This window comes from Triticum aestivum, chromosome 2D, assembly GCF_018294505.1.
Source record: "Triticum aestivum cultivar Chinese Spring chromosome 2D, IWGSC CS RefSeq v2.1, whole genome shotgun sequence".
NCBI lineage: Eukaryota > Viridiplantae > Streptophyta > Magnoliopsida > Poales > Poaceae > Triticum > Triticum aestivum.
In genome coordinates this window covers 74,360,970-74,376,475 of record NC_057799.1, presented here as the reverse complement: position 1 = coordinate 74,376,475, position 15,506 = coordinate 74,360,970, and positions in this window count along the sequence as shown.

Sequence of the window (15,506 nt, the reverse complement as noted above, 5' to 3'; positions counted from 1 at the left end):
AGGGAGGGGGGTCATCATTTGAATTTGGAACTATCTAAACCTCTTGCATATCAACGGTGCATTATCACACATACAAAGCTTCAGAAGTACAAAAAATTAGTGCATAGGGAGGATTGCTAAAACACGTAAATCAAAAAATCAGGCAACAATTTGAATAGTCAGTGTTAATTATGACTGTAAAAATAAATTACATCAAGTTACGTAACTAACTACATAGTACTACACAATAATTCAATTTGTTTGAAAATTCCAGTTGTAAGCCTGAGCTGATATGCTCATGGATGAACATTAAATTGAAAACAAATAATAAAAAATCAAACAATTCTGATTTTTTTTGCAACAAACATGTTCACGTCTTCTAATCACGTACAAATTTTCATCCATTTAGAGCACATGAACATGTTTGTTGTCTAGAAATATCAGATTTGTTCATGCAGTTTTTTTATTTTACCATTCATCCGAACCAAAGAGCCCTCACTGTCTGTTTTTCATTTCTCAACACGTAAAAAATCGATTGCATGTTTTCTTTTTGAAAATGGAGGAGGACCTTCGGCCTCTGCATCTGGACGATGCATGCAGCCACTTTATTATTATTCACGCAAAACCTTACAAAGTCATACAACAGTAAAACTAAAGTCACCGTCTAGGCAACATCTGTCGCTACTCCTATCCAGTTTGTTGCATGTATGTGTGTGTTGGAGAGTCACCTTTCTTATTTTCGCTATAAGCTGTCCGGCCGTTGGCCCAGGGAACGCCAAGCTTGGTGGCCTCGGGATCCGCGACCTTCACCGGACGGGCATCTCTCTGCGCGTCAGATGGCTCTGGCTGTCTGCTTCTGACAGCTCACGCCCTTGGTCTCATCTTCAGCCGCCCTCGGACCCCGAAGCACTTCAATTCTTCCGGGCCTCGACGACGTGGATCCTTGGCAACGGTACCTCTTGCCGCTTCTGGACCGACAAGTGGATCCAGGGCCGCTCCATCCAGGAGCTTGCCCCAAGCCTGGTGGCCCTTGTGCCGAGCCGATCGCGCCGCTCTCGCACGGTCGCGACTGCCCTTCACGATCGCACCTGGATCAGAGACATCCATGGCTCCCTCGGCCCGGAGGCCATGCTTCAGTATGTGGATATCTGGCGCAGACTCCAGTCTGTCGCTCTGACCACGGAGCCTGACACCATCCGATGGAAGTGGACGGATCATGGTGCCTACTCTGCTGCCTCCTATTACGGTGCTCTATTCACTGGTTCCACGGCGTCCGAGCACTGGCGTATCGTGTGGAAAACCGGCGCCCCCCTCTCGGTCAAGTTCTTCATCTACCTTGCATCCGTCAACCGCTGCTGGACGGCTGATCGGCTTGCTCGCCGCGGGCTTCCGCATGAGCCGGCATGTGTGCTCTGCTCTCAGCATGCCGAGACCTTGCATCACATCCTTGTGTAGTGTGTCTTCTCTTGCATCATCTGGCAGGGCATCCTCTCTTGGTGCTGCCCCACGATCGCGGCTCCGGATGGTTCGCTAGGGTTCTTCAACTGGCTGAGCGAGACCCTCCCTTTGACGACTGCCAACAAGCGACATGGGCTCTCCACCATTGCGGTGCTTACGGCATGGTCGCTTTGGCGTCACCGTAATGCTGTGATCTTCGACAAGATTACACCCTCTTCCGCCTCTCTCCTAGCTGCGATTCAAGAAGAGGCACACTCCTGGACCAGCGCAGGAGTTAAAGGACTTGGCACTATTATCCCTGTAATGTCATCATTTTTGTAGGGCTGAGCATCCCATTCCATGCTCACATGCATCGTGGTAGCGTCATCTTGTGTACGCAACCGTGATGCCAACCTGTACGTTCACTCCCCTATCAATGCAATGATACGCTTCCAAGCGTATTCGTGAAAAAAAACGTCAAACTTGCCCGGCGAAAACAACTGAAGTTGACATGGCAACAAAACAATAACTTTGTAGGAGGTGCCACGATCGGAGGCGAAAGTTGTGATGTAGCGCAAAAAAGACAAGTTTAAGTTTCGCGATTTTTTTTCGTCCATTTGATCGTGATCAGACGTCTTCGAGGACGTTCACTGGGAGACCAAAAGATCCGACATCTGCCCGTTATCATTCCCGAAGAAAAAAGGTTTTTCAGAATCCAGACGTACCAGGTTCAGAAATATGCGCGGCTACCGCATGCTCATCCTGGTCCAAATCACGCACGGCACGGCGGCGGCGGCGGCGGTCTCAAACGGAGAGTGGCCGAGCGAACACCCGTCAGCCACACGTTCCGTGCGTTGATTGTTTCCCCCGAGCCGAACCCCATCTCCGCCGCGCGCGGCCGAGGCGCCGACGGCGACGTGTGCCGCGGAGGTCGACCTGCCCGAGCTCGCCTCGCTTCGCTGGCACGCCTTGTCGGCATCCTCCTGTCGCGAGAGGTGCACGCACCGGCAGCGGCAGCGAGAGATGACAGATGAAATCCATGGCTACCGATCGACGGAGGCGTAGGCTACTAGGATGGCACATGCATGCATGAGATCAGGTCATGCATGTTGGCGGACCTGGACCGGTCGTACACCGCCGCGCTCCGCATGATGCCGAAGACGACTCAAAGGGGACGGCACGGTCCGCCGCACGGAGCACCATGCGAAGTACGTGGTGCCCGTGAGGTGTGATAAGCCAACGGCCGTGAACTATCGACCACCTTGTAGTTTTTGCTTGAACATTTTTCCAGTAGATGGGCCGTCATTGTTTACGAATCTTTGTAGTAGTGCAGTAGCACTATTTCTTCCGAGAAATGAACACAAGAGCTGCCGAATGAAAATGAACGTCGCCGATGGCCGCACCGGTCCCAGGTCGTTCGATGCAGGAGCGTCAGGGCAGCCAACACGTACGTCCGATCCGATTCCGACGGCTCCTCCGTGTGCCCGCGGCTACTGTATCTGCCGACGATGCACGCCAGAACAGGCCCAGGTCCTGACGAGTGACGACTACCGCCGCCTGCACTGCCCCTCGCCGATGCACGCCGAACACGCCGCTTCGTCCTCACGCACGCACGCACAGCGGTGCGCACTGTCTGTCGTGGGACGGCACGGCACGAAAGCCGCGCCCGACGACATGATGCGCCCCGATTCCCTCTGCCCACTCCGATCCGCATCGATTCATTTGATGCCACTGCTGGTTGCGGTTGGTCGAGCGAGCCTCGACGCAGCATGCACCACCTGCGCAAAAGGGCCCTGACTCCGTCCGCCGTGTCCCTCAAAGCCACGGCACGGGTGCCGCACCAGGCCGTACTCGCGGGGAACACCATGCTCTGCTGCTCTGCTCGCTATGTATGCGGACACAGCTGGCCACACCACTATCGAGTGGAGTGATCTTTTGAGAGACAAGTGGTTAATTAGTTACAAAAGTCTTTTCCTTTCCCTGGCGGCCTGGCGGGCCATCATAACCTCGGCCGGGGAACGGTGGCCGGAGAATCATCGATCGGCTATGGAAAGTGAATTGTGCACTGACTCTCCGATGGTGATGGAGGCGATGATAGGATAAGACCCGTATCACGCAATCGCAGCAGCCAGCTAGCTGGAGCAACAGCATTGACTGAAACGTATGTTCGGTCCATTCTCGGACCAGAAAACGGCTAAGCCGCCGCTCATGATGCATGCGTGGCCTCCTGATCAATCAACCCTCGGATCAGAATTCCTAGGAGTACAATGAAAAAATCGAGCCATTCCGTACGCACGCACTGCGTATTTTTTAGACTGACAGGAGGGCAGAAAACAACCACCCCCCCTCCACCATTTTCATTGAAAACGCGAAACCAGGTACACAGAGAGAACATCCTTTCTGGCAAAGGTTCTATGGGACTTACACCATACTACACTCCCTAAACTGCAATGCAAAGCAAAAGTAAGGGAGCCAATCGCTCACAAGGTTCGAGGGTGTAACTTATTACAAGCCTCAAAGTCTAGATCAGAAACTAAGGTGCTCACACCCAAAACAGAAAATTTCCAGCCGAGAGTGTCATTTCTTCATTCGCCCACCGGTACAGCTCCAGCCTTCTTCTGACTCGCCTGGTATGCACATCCCCATTTGATTCTCTTGAAGGTTTGTACAGGGGTCAGCGGCAGTTCCAGCGGAGTGGCAGGGCTCAGCGGCGATGAGTGTTTGCAGTTCCTCTCGGGGCTGTTCGGAGGTGTGTAGCGAACGGGAGCCAGTAAACCTGCAAACCACCCCTCATTTCCCAGCGACATTTTAGAGAGTGAGTCTAGGCTCAAGATACCTGCAGTATCATTGCCATCGATCACCCCATAGTCAGCAGGAAAGGGGAGGTGAGGGTCATTGCCACTTTCTGTGAAACCAGCTTCAACTCTTCTAAGGGAGTTTCTTTGAACAAGATCATCCACTTCTTGAGAGTCAGATGGATCTGCCACCAAATCTGTTTAAGGTCAGTCCACATCACATTATTGAAAACCATGGAATTTCTAAACTTCCAGATGCACCACATAACACAGGCACAAACAGAGTTCAAGACCAGCTTATTCTTATGGGCTGGCCAAAATCTAGCAATAGATATGTAGTCATTGCCTACATCATGAGAAAGGATTTTAGATATTTCAATCCAAATCTGTTTAGCAACCACACAACCAAAGAACAGGTGGTCTATGGATTCCTGTTCTTTGCAAAACATACATTCAGGTGGTTTAGTAATACCTCTTTTTAACAGATTATCTTTAGTCATTAACTTGTTATGAGACAAGAGCCACAAAAACACTTGTACTCTAGGAGGAACCACTATAGACCACACAGAAGGTATATATACAGGTTGCACTCCTCTAAAATTAATAATATTGTAAAGAGAACTAGTAGAGTAGACCCCTTTGCTCTCATATTGCCAAATTAGGGAATCTTCATCATCAGTCAGCACAGAGCTCTTGATGATCTGCTCTAGGCAGTACCAATTCTCCATCATGGCATCTGAGAAAACCCTTCTAAATGTCAATCTGACATCAACCCCATCCCAAATATCTGCAACAGTCACCCCCTGCTGGTGGCAGATAGTGTATAGGGGCCAGAACTGAACTGACAGTGGGGAGGTGCCAAACCAGATGTCTTCCCAAAATCTAATTTTCTTACCATTACCAATTTTCCATCTATATCCAAACTTCAGGGCTTTTGCAGCCCACATTACCCCTTGCCAGAATTTGGAGGTGTTCTGGGGGTTGGAGGCAAAAATGTTTGGACTTTTCTTAATATATTTAGAGTCTACTATCTGTTTCCAGATCTTGCCCTCATCTTGGATATATCTCTTAACCCAATTACCTAACAGGCACAGGTTAACATCCTTGATGTTAGGGATACCCATCCCCCATATTCTTTTCTCATGCAAACCAAATGCCAGTTTGCAAGATGAAGTTTCCTATCCCCTCGAAGTCACTCCAAAGACAGTGAGCAAGCTGGCTGTTGATCAGGTCCAGAGCCCATTTGGGGAATTTGAAGAAGGAGAGCAGGTAGACTGGGATGCTAGCAAGACAAGCTTTAATCAAAACCACCCTAGCAGCATAAGAGAGTAGCTTTCCTCTCCATCCAGCCATCCTTTTGAGGATCTTGTCAATAAGGGGCTGGATGTCCTCCCTCCTAAGCTTGTCATAGTGAAGAGGGATGCCCAGATATTTAATAGGGAAGGTACCTACAACACATTCTAATATATTCTTGAAAGAATCTACCTCTCTGTCAGTGAGCCCAAGAGGGATAATCTCACTTTTTGAGTAGTTGATCCTCATACCAGATACATTCTCAAAACAGGTTAGAACATGTTTGAGGTTAGTAACCTTATCTTCAGAATTGTCTACAAAGAGGATGGTGTCATCTGCATATTGAAGGCAGATAACACCTCCAGGGATGAGATCAGAGCACAACCCTTTACTAAGTTATGAGATGTTGCTTTGGCCAGCATCCTGGTCAAAACATCTATTACAAGGTTAAATAGTAGTGGGGAGAAGGGGTCTCCTTGTCTCAGGCCTTTGCCAGTAGTGAAGAAATCTCCTTCTACCCCATTGATTTTCACCCCAATGGATCCCATTTGGGTGATCTGCTTGACCCAGTTTATCCATTTTGTGCCAAAACCTCTTTTTTCTAGAATTTCATAGAGAAAATCAAGATTCACCTTGTCAAAGGCTTTCTCATAGTCTAGTTTGATCACTAGTCCAGCATTACCAGAATGCACGGTGGAGTGCAGCACTTCATGTGCTGTCACCACACTTTCTAGTATGTATCTGCCCTTAATGAAGGCAGATTGGTTACTGGAGGTGAGGAAATTCATCAACCTAGCTAATCTATTAGTCAAGACTTTGGTGAAGACTTTGAAAATGCAATTAAGCAGACTAATAGGCCTGAACTTCTTCATATTAGAAGCATCTTGTTCTTTAGGAACAAGAGTAATCATAGCAAAGTTAAGCCTGTAGATGTCCAGGTCTCCCTCATAAAAATCTTTGAAGAGGGCCATAATATCTTGTTTTAGCACCTCCCAAAACTGTTGTAAGAAGAGAAAAGAGAGCCCATCAGGGCCTGGGGCCCCATCTGAGTAAGACCCAAAATGGCTTCTTTCACCTCTTCTTCAGTAAAAGGAGTTTGAAGAGAACTATTGTCTTCTATTTTAACTTTTTCTCCTTCAGAGAAGAAGTCATCCCTCAACCTAAACCCATTTCTACTCTCTTTTTTAAAGAGATCTTTGTAAAAGGAGGAGGCAATGTGTAACATGTCTTTGGTCTCTGTGACAGTGCCATTAGGACCATCTAGGGCATGAATCTGTGTTTTCCTCCTCCTTTGATTGGCTACAGCCTGGAAGTATTTAGTATTCCTATCTCCCTCTAGGATATCTTTATCTCTAGATCTTTGTTTGGCTTTCACTTCATCTTTAAGCCAAATATGGTGAAGTTCTTGCATCACCACTTTCATCCTATTGATCTCAGAGTCAGATAACTGCTCTGTTTCAGCCTTAATATCTAAGGAATCAAATTCCTGTGTGAGGTGGGCTTTATGTTTTCTAATATCAGCTTCTATATTTATGCTCCATCCTCTAGCAAACCTCCTAAACCTCCTGGCTTTTTCCTGCCAAATATCTATAACTTTCTTCTTCTTGACAGGAGCTGTCCAGTTCTTGATGACTAAATCTCTAAATTCTGACTTCAGCAGCCACCATTTTTCAAATTTGAAACTGGTGGGTTTAGGGGGGCTACTCAGCCCAGAGTCCCAAAGTAATGGTGTGTGGTCACTCCCAATTCTAGGAAGAGCTTGGGAGCTGCCTAAAGGGAACAAAGCATCAAAATATGTAGTATAGAAGATTCTATCAATGGTAGACATAACCAATTTTTTTGGTTATTGGCCCATGTGAATTTTCTGCCTGACATTTTAATTTCTAAAAGACTCCAGATCTCTACCCAAGCATTAAATTTATCACTCCAGTTGTGATTGATATTGCCATTACTCTTGTCTTTCTGATACCTGACTAGATTAAAATCACCCCCAATCAGGGTAGGCAGATGATCATCTATGAACAAGCTATGTAGTTCTGATATGAAATCATCCTTACCTTCCTCATAAGGTGATCCATAAACTCCAATAAATCCACATTTAGTCTTACTAACTTTGATTGTAAGAGTGCAAGAGACAGAGTATTTGAGAGAGAGCCAACTATCAATCTCAAAGATGTCTTCATCTACTCCTACTAGGATGCCACCAGCAGTGCCTTCTGCAGGCAGGTGGTGCCATCCAAAGTTTCTATTGTTACAAATGCTTTTCAAAAAAGATGAAGAGAGCATTTCTTTCTTAGTTTCCTGGAAGGCTATGATGCAAGGTTTGACTTTGTTGAGAACATCTTCTATACAGGATTTCCTGCAAGGGGCAGCAATCCCCCTGATGTTCCAAAAAAGGCAATTCATCTAAACAATGTTTTCTTGGGGTGCTTGCCCCGCCCATATTTTGACACTTTGGTCCATAGATTGCTATAATCTATCCCATTATGTGCCTCAACATTACACCCTTCAGGTGTATGAGGAGAGCTATCATGATCATCTATGCTAAAAAAGGCATCATCCCTAAGGATATCCACTACACCAGAGGGCCCCACAGGCTCTTTGGTTTTGTCAATGCACTTCTTTAGCCTATTTTTGTCTACATTAGGTCTATCTATTTCAATACCTATTTTGCTAGCAGTATTAATGAAATCAGGATCAGAAAAGTACTCAAAGGAATTCTTTAGGAGGGTACCTTTGTAGCTATTCTTCTCCATCTCCAGGTTGAGCATCTTCTTTTTGTTAACTGCAATTTCCAGCATAGTCTTCTCACCTACATCAACCCTGCTACTTTTCCTCTGAGCCTGCACTGGTCCCCAAATCTTCACTTGTTCAGGTGAGTTTTCCCCCCTGCTCCTTGATGACAGCATTGGGGCTGAAGATCACACCTACTTCTTCTTCAGCAAGAGGCTCTTCATAGGTATCCACTAGGTTGTTGAAGATCTCATCATCATCATCATCATCATCATCCTCTATCTCCATTTATTGAAGGAGCTGGCAGCTATGAGCATCTAACTCTGTGTCATGCAGATTTTGCAGGAAGGACATGGTAGTTTGTTTTGAATGTTGGTGACTCCCACTAGGTTTTCCATTGCTGTTTGACCCAGAGGTATAGTTCATGTTGCTTGTGCCCCCTTCATTGTGACCAGCAGGGGCAGTTGTGTCCCTATTGGCCCCCGTGTCTGTTTCTCTCTTAGATCTGTCATCTAGTAGGTCATCACTTAGATTTTCCTCATTTGGTGGCTCCACAGTAATGCCTATTTTGTATAACTTTGCACCTACTCCAAAGATTCCGCTGGTTGGAATTTTAGTGTAGTCTTTGCATCTAACTTGAACTCTGACCACTTCAAAAAAGGATTTGAAGTTTCCTTGCCAATCTACATCTACAAGTGTACCAACTACAGTGGTGATTTGCTCCAGCACTGTCCATTCAGCCCACTTTGGTGCCACTCCAGTGAGCTGCAGCCACACTGTTTGCAGTTCAGCCACATGTTCCATCTCACCATTCACTCTTCCACATTGACTGTAACACCTTCCATTTCTGGTAAACCAAAGTTGGGGTAGCCAGCCACTTGGGCTACTGGTATATGTGGTGGGAACTTGACTAAGTAGGTCCATTCATCCAACTTCCTAATTTGCCAAGGCCAGTTGGTTTTGTAGATCAGAGAGAAGTTATGAGCCATCTCCTCCTTAGTCACCTGTCCAGCCTCTATATACACTATCCCTACATTTTTTCCCGCTCCTAGATGTTGCCCATTCACATCAGGCACCTCCACTTGGAAGAAACCCAGTCCTGTGGCTGCACTACCCACAAATTTTGCAGCATTCCTTGGCTTTTTCCTCACTGGGCAGTCTTCAACCTTGTGGTTTACCATTTTGCAAATGAAACAGGCAGGAGCCTGCTAGCATTGAGTCTTGTGATGTCCAGGTTCTCCACAACTATAGCAGACTGTTGGGGATCGTAGCAGAAATTTAAAATTTTCTACGCATCAGCAAGATCAATCTATGGAGTCATCTAGCTACGAGGGAGAGGAGTGCATCTACATACCCTTGTAGCTCGCGAGCGGAAGCGTTCAAGTGAACGGGGTTGATGGAGTCGTACTCGTCGTGATCCAAATCACCGATGACCGAGCGCCGAACGGACGGCACCTCCGCGTTCAACACACGTACGGAGCAGCGACGTCTCCTCCTTCTTGATCCAGCAAGGGGGAAGGAGAGGTTGATGGAGATCCAGCAGCACGACGGCGTGGTGGTGGAAGTAGCGGGGATCTCGGCAGGGCTTCGCCAAGCTCAGCGAGAGGGAGAGGTGTCACGGGAGGGAGAGGGAGGCGCCAGGGGCTTTGGTGCGGCTGCCCTCCCTCCCCTCCACTATATATAGGCCTCCCGGGGGGGGGGCGCCGGCCCTAGGAGATCTGATCTCCAAGGGGGGCAGCGGCCAAGGGGTGGCTTCCCCCCCAAGCAAAGTGGGGGGCGCCCCCACCCCTAGGGTTTTCAACCCTAGGCGCAGGGGAGGCCCAAAGGGGGGCGCACCAGCCCACCAGGGGCTGGTTCCCCTCCCACTTCAGCCCATGGGGCCCTCCGGGATAGGTGGCCCCACCCGGTGGACCCCCGGGACCCTTCCGATGATCCCGGTAGAATACCGATGACCCCCGAAACTTTCTCGGTGGCCGAAACTGGACTTCCTATATATAATTCTTCACCTCCGGACCATTCCGGAACTCCTCGTGACGTCCAGGATCTCATCCGAGACTCCGAACAACTTTCGGGTTACCGCATACTAATATCTCTACAACCCTAGCGTCACCGAACCTTATGTGTGTAGACCCTACGGGTTCGGGAGACACGCAGACATGACCGAGACGACTCTCCGGTCAATAACCAACAGCGGGATCTGGATACCCATGTTGGCTCCCACATGTTCCACGATGATCTCATCGGATGAACCACGATGTCGAGGATTCAATCAATCCCGTATACAATTCCCTTTGTCAATCGGTACGTTACTTGCCCGAGATTCGATCGTTGGTATCCCAATACCTCGTTCAATCTCGTTACCGGCAAGTCACTTTACTCGTACCGTAATGCATGATCCCGTGACCAACCACTTGGTCACTTTGAGCTCATTATGATGATGCATTACCGAGTGGGCCCAGAGATACCTCTCCGTCATACGGAGTGACAAATCCCAGTCTCGATCCGTGTCAACCCAACAGACACTTTCAGAGATGCCTGTAGTGTACCTTTATAGTCACCCAGTTACGTTGTGACGTTTGGTACACCCAAAGCACTCCTACGGCATCCGGGAGTTACACGATCTCATGGTGTAAGGAAATGATACTTGACATTGGAAAAGCTCTAGCAAACGAACTACACGATCTTTGTGCTATGCTTAGGATTGGGTCTTGTCCGTCACATCATTCTCCTAATGATGTGATCCCGTTATCAATGACATCCAATGTCCATAGTCAGGAAACCATGACTATCTGTTGATCAATGAGCTAGTCAACTAGAGGCTCACTAGGGACATGTTGTGGTCTATGTATTCACACATGTATTACGATTTCCGGATAACACAATTATAGCATGAACAATAGACAATTATCATGAACAAGGAAATATAATAATAACCATTTTATTATTGCCTCTAGGGCATATTTGCAACACAGACCACATCAGCATATTCTTGGGGTGCATTCTCCTTGCTCTTGAAGGTACTTTTGTTCTTAACTGGCTTGCTTTTCCTTTGCTGGTTTCCAACATTGTTGGTTCTATTTCCTTCAACTTGCCCTTGAACAGACTGTTGCTGCTGCTGTTGCTGTGGTATAGCTCCTGTCATGTTGTTTAGGGTGCCCCCATTGCCAGAGTTTTGAGCCCCCTGGCTGGTGCCCTGATTTTGATTCTGAGTCGACTGGTTGCCCTGAAGGCCAGGCTGCATCTGCTGGAGAGGATTCCCCCCTGAGGCATACCAGAAGATTGCCCCACCCCCCATGTATGTGGGTTGTTCCATTGGTTCACTGGAAGGCCCCTGGTACCATGGAGGGGGAGGCCCTCCCTGGAAGCCAAAACCAAACGGGAATTGCGCAGGGGGAGGACCAAACTGTGGATTGAATTGTGTTGCCCACTGGTTTTGGTTACCTGTGTCTGAGCTGTTGATCTGCGATCTGTCACCTGCTCTCTTGCCTCTCCCCTGGCCTCTTCCTCTGCCTCAATCCGCCATGGCCTTGAGCTTGGTGAGGTCTGGAGGTGTTCCAGACCATCGGCTTTGCGAGATGGAGATGGAAATCGCCTTGCTGTAAACAGGATCTCTAGCAGTCTGGTTCTGGGCCGGAAAGCAATCTTCCGTGGTGAAGTTGCAGCTAGGGATGAGGTCTCTCCTCACCCAAACCAGCACCGATCGGTGATTTATAGGCCCGCCGCTAGGGTTTGCATCTTCTACTTCGATCCAGAGTTGACCAAACATCTCAATCAGGCCCTCTTCTTCGCTTTTGCTTGAGCTACTTTCCACCTCATCTGCTTTTGATTTTCCTCGCCGCGCTTTGTTTGCTATGTTTTTCCTCTCACTGCCAGGTAGGTCCTGTCGCCTGAATCCATCTCCGGCGAAGCAGGGGATCTCACCAACGACGGTGACCGGCTCCGACGAGCCCGCGCCCCGGTGGTGTTCGCCGGCGGCTCTACCCCCCCTTCTCTCCCCCACCACGCTGAGCGCGAGGCGGGGATTGGAACACAGCTCTGCAGAGGGGGGAGTCCAGCCCCAAATCTGTGGCGCGGTCTCCCCGGCGGCTCACCTCGCACGTCGAATTGACGGCGCGCACGACCCAGCTCATCGGGGTGGTGGCTGGAGGGACCAGAAGGCCCTTCACTTCACCCGCTGCGCCGGAATCGCTGAACCCATCCCCGCACGAGCCCATCTGATGATTTCCTCTGGCGAAACTGAATCTCCTGGCAGCATCCTGGCCATCTCCTCCGGTGTGGCCTCGACACAGATCTGCGTGATGAGCTTCTGGATCGAATCCCCTCTCCTGGGGATTCGCATCGTCCGCGCCATGAGCGCCCGCACCATTCCTTCCGCCATTATTTCTTCCTCGAGATCTCGGAGCGTCCTCTCACGCGCCATCAGGTAGAGGGGCTGAGGGGGAGCACTTCGCGCGAGGTAGCGGCGGGAAGGTCGACGGCGGTGGGCGGTGTGGTGGCTGGTGGTGGAAGTGGCGGTGGTACGCGGAGGGGATATCGCAGGACACAGGAGGCATATCTGGCTTTCAAGCCAACAAACTTATGTCTCGTCGTTGACGAACAGATCATCAGGCAGAGGAAAAAGTCGAGTTATCCCACGCACTGCATATACATGTATAGATGTGTAGGGAATCGTAGCATAATTTAAAATTTTCCTACGCTCACCAAGATGCATCTATGGAGTCTACTAGCAACGAGGGGAAAGGAGTGCATCTACATACCCTTGTAGATCGCGAGCGGAAGCGTTCCAACGAACGTGGATGACGGAGTCGTACTCGCCGTGATCCAAATCACCGATGACCGAGTGCCGAACGGACGGCACCTCCGCGTTCAACACACGTACGGTGCAGCGACGTCTCCTCCTTCTTGATCCAGCAAGGGGGGAGGAGAGGTTGATGGAGATCCAACAGCACAACGGCGTGGTGGTGGATGTAGCGGGTCTCCGGCAGGGCTTCGCCAAGCTTCTGCGAGAGAGAGAGGTGTTGCAGGGGGGGAGGGAGGCGCCCAAGGCTGTTGTTTGCTGCCCTCCCTCCCCCCACTATTTATAGGACCCCTGGGGGGGGGCGCCAGCCCTTGGGAGATCAGAGCTGCAAGGGGGGCGGCGGCCAAGTGGGGGGGAAGGGGTGCCTTGCCCCCCAAGGCAAGGGGGAAGCTCCCCCCTAGGGTTCCCAACCCTAGGCGCATGGGGGGAGGCCCAAGGGGGGCGCCCCAGCCCACTAAGGGCTGGTTCCCTTCCACTTTCAGCCCACGGGGCCCTCCGGGATAGGTGGCCCCACCCGGTGGACCCCCGGGACCCTTCCGGTTGTCCCGGTACAATACCGGTAACCCCCAAAACTTTCCCGGTGGCCGAAACTTGACTTCCTATATATAATTCTTCACCTCCGGACCATTCCGGAACCTCTTGTGACGTCCGGGATCTCATCCGGGACTCCGAACAACTTTCGGGTTTCCGCATACATATATCTCTACAACCCTAGCGTCACCGGACCGTAAGTGTGTAGACCCTACGGGTTCGGGAGACATGCAGACATGACCGAGACGCCTCTCCGATCAATAACCAACCGCGGGATCTGGATACCCATGTTGGCTCCCACATGCTCCACGATGATCTCATCGGATGAACCACGGTGTCGAGGATTCAATCAATCCGTATGCAATTCCCTTTGTCAATCGGTATGTTACTTGCCCGAGATTCGATCGTCGGTATCCCAATACCTTGTTCAATCTCGTTACCGGCAAGTCTCTTTACTCGTACCGCAATGCATGATCCCGTGACTAACGCCTTAGTCACATTGAGCTCATTATGATGATGCATTACCGAGTGGGCCCGGAGATACCTCTCCGTCACACGGAGTGACAAATCCCAGTCTCGATCCGTGCCAACCCAACAGACACTTTCGGAGATACCCGTAGTGCACCTTTATAGTCACCCAGTTACGTTGTGACGTTTGGCACACCCAAAGCACTCCTACGGTATCCGGGAGTTGCACGATCTCATGGTCTAAGGAAAAGATACTTGACATTGGAAAAGCTCTAGCAAACGAAACTACACGATCTTTTATGCTATGCTTAGGATTGGGTCTTGTCCATCACATCATTCTCCTAATGATGTGATCCCGTTATCAATGACATCCAATGTCCATAGTCAGGAAACCATGACTATCTGTTGATCAACGAGCTAGTCAACTAGAGGCTTACTAGGGACAGGTTGTGGTCTATGTATTCACACATGTATTACGATTTCCGGACAATACAATTATAGCATGAATAATAGACAATTACCATGAACAAAGAAATATAATAATAACCATTTATTATTGCCTCTAGGGCATATTTCCAACAGTCTCCCACTTGCACTAGAGTCAATAATCTAGTTACATTGTGATGAATCGAACACCCATTGCGTCCTGGTGTTGATCATGTTTTTCCCTAGGGAGAGGTTTAGTCAACGGATCTGCTACATTCAGGTCCGTGTGTACTTTACAAATATCTATGTCTCCATTTTGAACACTTTCACGAATGGAGTTGAATCGACGCTTGATATGCCTGGTCTTCCTGTGAAACCTGGGCTCCTTCGCAAGGGCAATAGCTCCAGTGTTGTCACAGAAGAGAGTCATTGGGCCCGACGCATTGGGAATCACCCCTAGGTTGGTAATGAACTCCTTCATCCAGACTGCTTCCTGTGCTGCCTCCGAGGCTGCCATGTACTCCGCTTCACATGTAGATACCGCCACGACGCTTTGCTTGCAACTGCACCAGCTTACTGCTCCTCCATTCAAAATATACACGTATCCGGTCTGTGACTTCGAGTCATCCAGATCTGTGTCGAAGCTAGCGTCGACGTAACCCTTTACGACGAGCTCTTCGTCACCTCCATAAACGAGAAACATATCCTTAGTCCTCTTCAGGTACTTCAAGATATTCTTGACCGCTGTCCAGTGTTCCTTGCCGGGATTACTTTGGTACCTTCCTACCAAACTTACGGCAAGGTTTACATCAGGTCTGGTACACAGCATGGCATACATAATAGACCCTATGGCCGAGGCATAGGGGATGACACTCATCTCTTCTATATCTTCTGCCGTGGTCGGGCATTGAGCCGTGCTCAATTGCACACCTTGCAATACAGGCAAGAACCCCTTCTTGGACTGATCCATACTGAACTTCTTCAATATCTTGTCAAGGTATGTACTCTGTGAAAGACCAATGAGGCGTCTTGATCTATCTCTATAG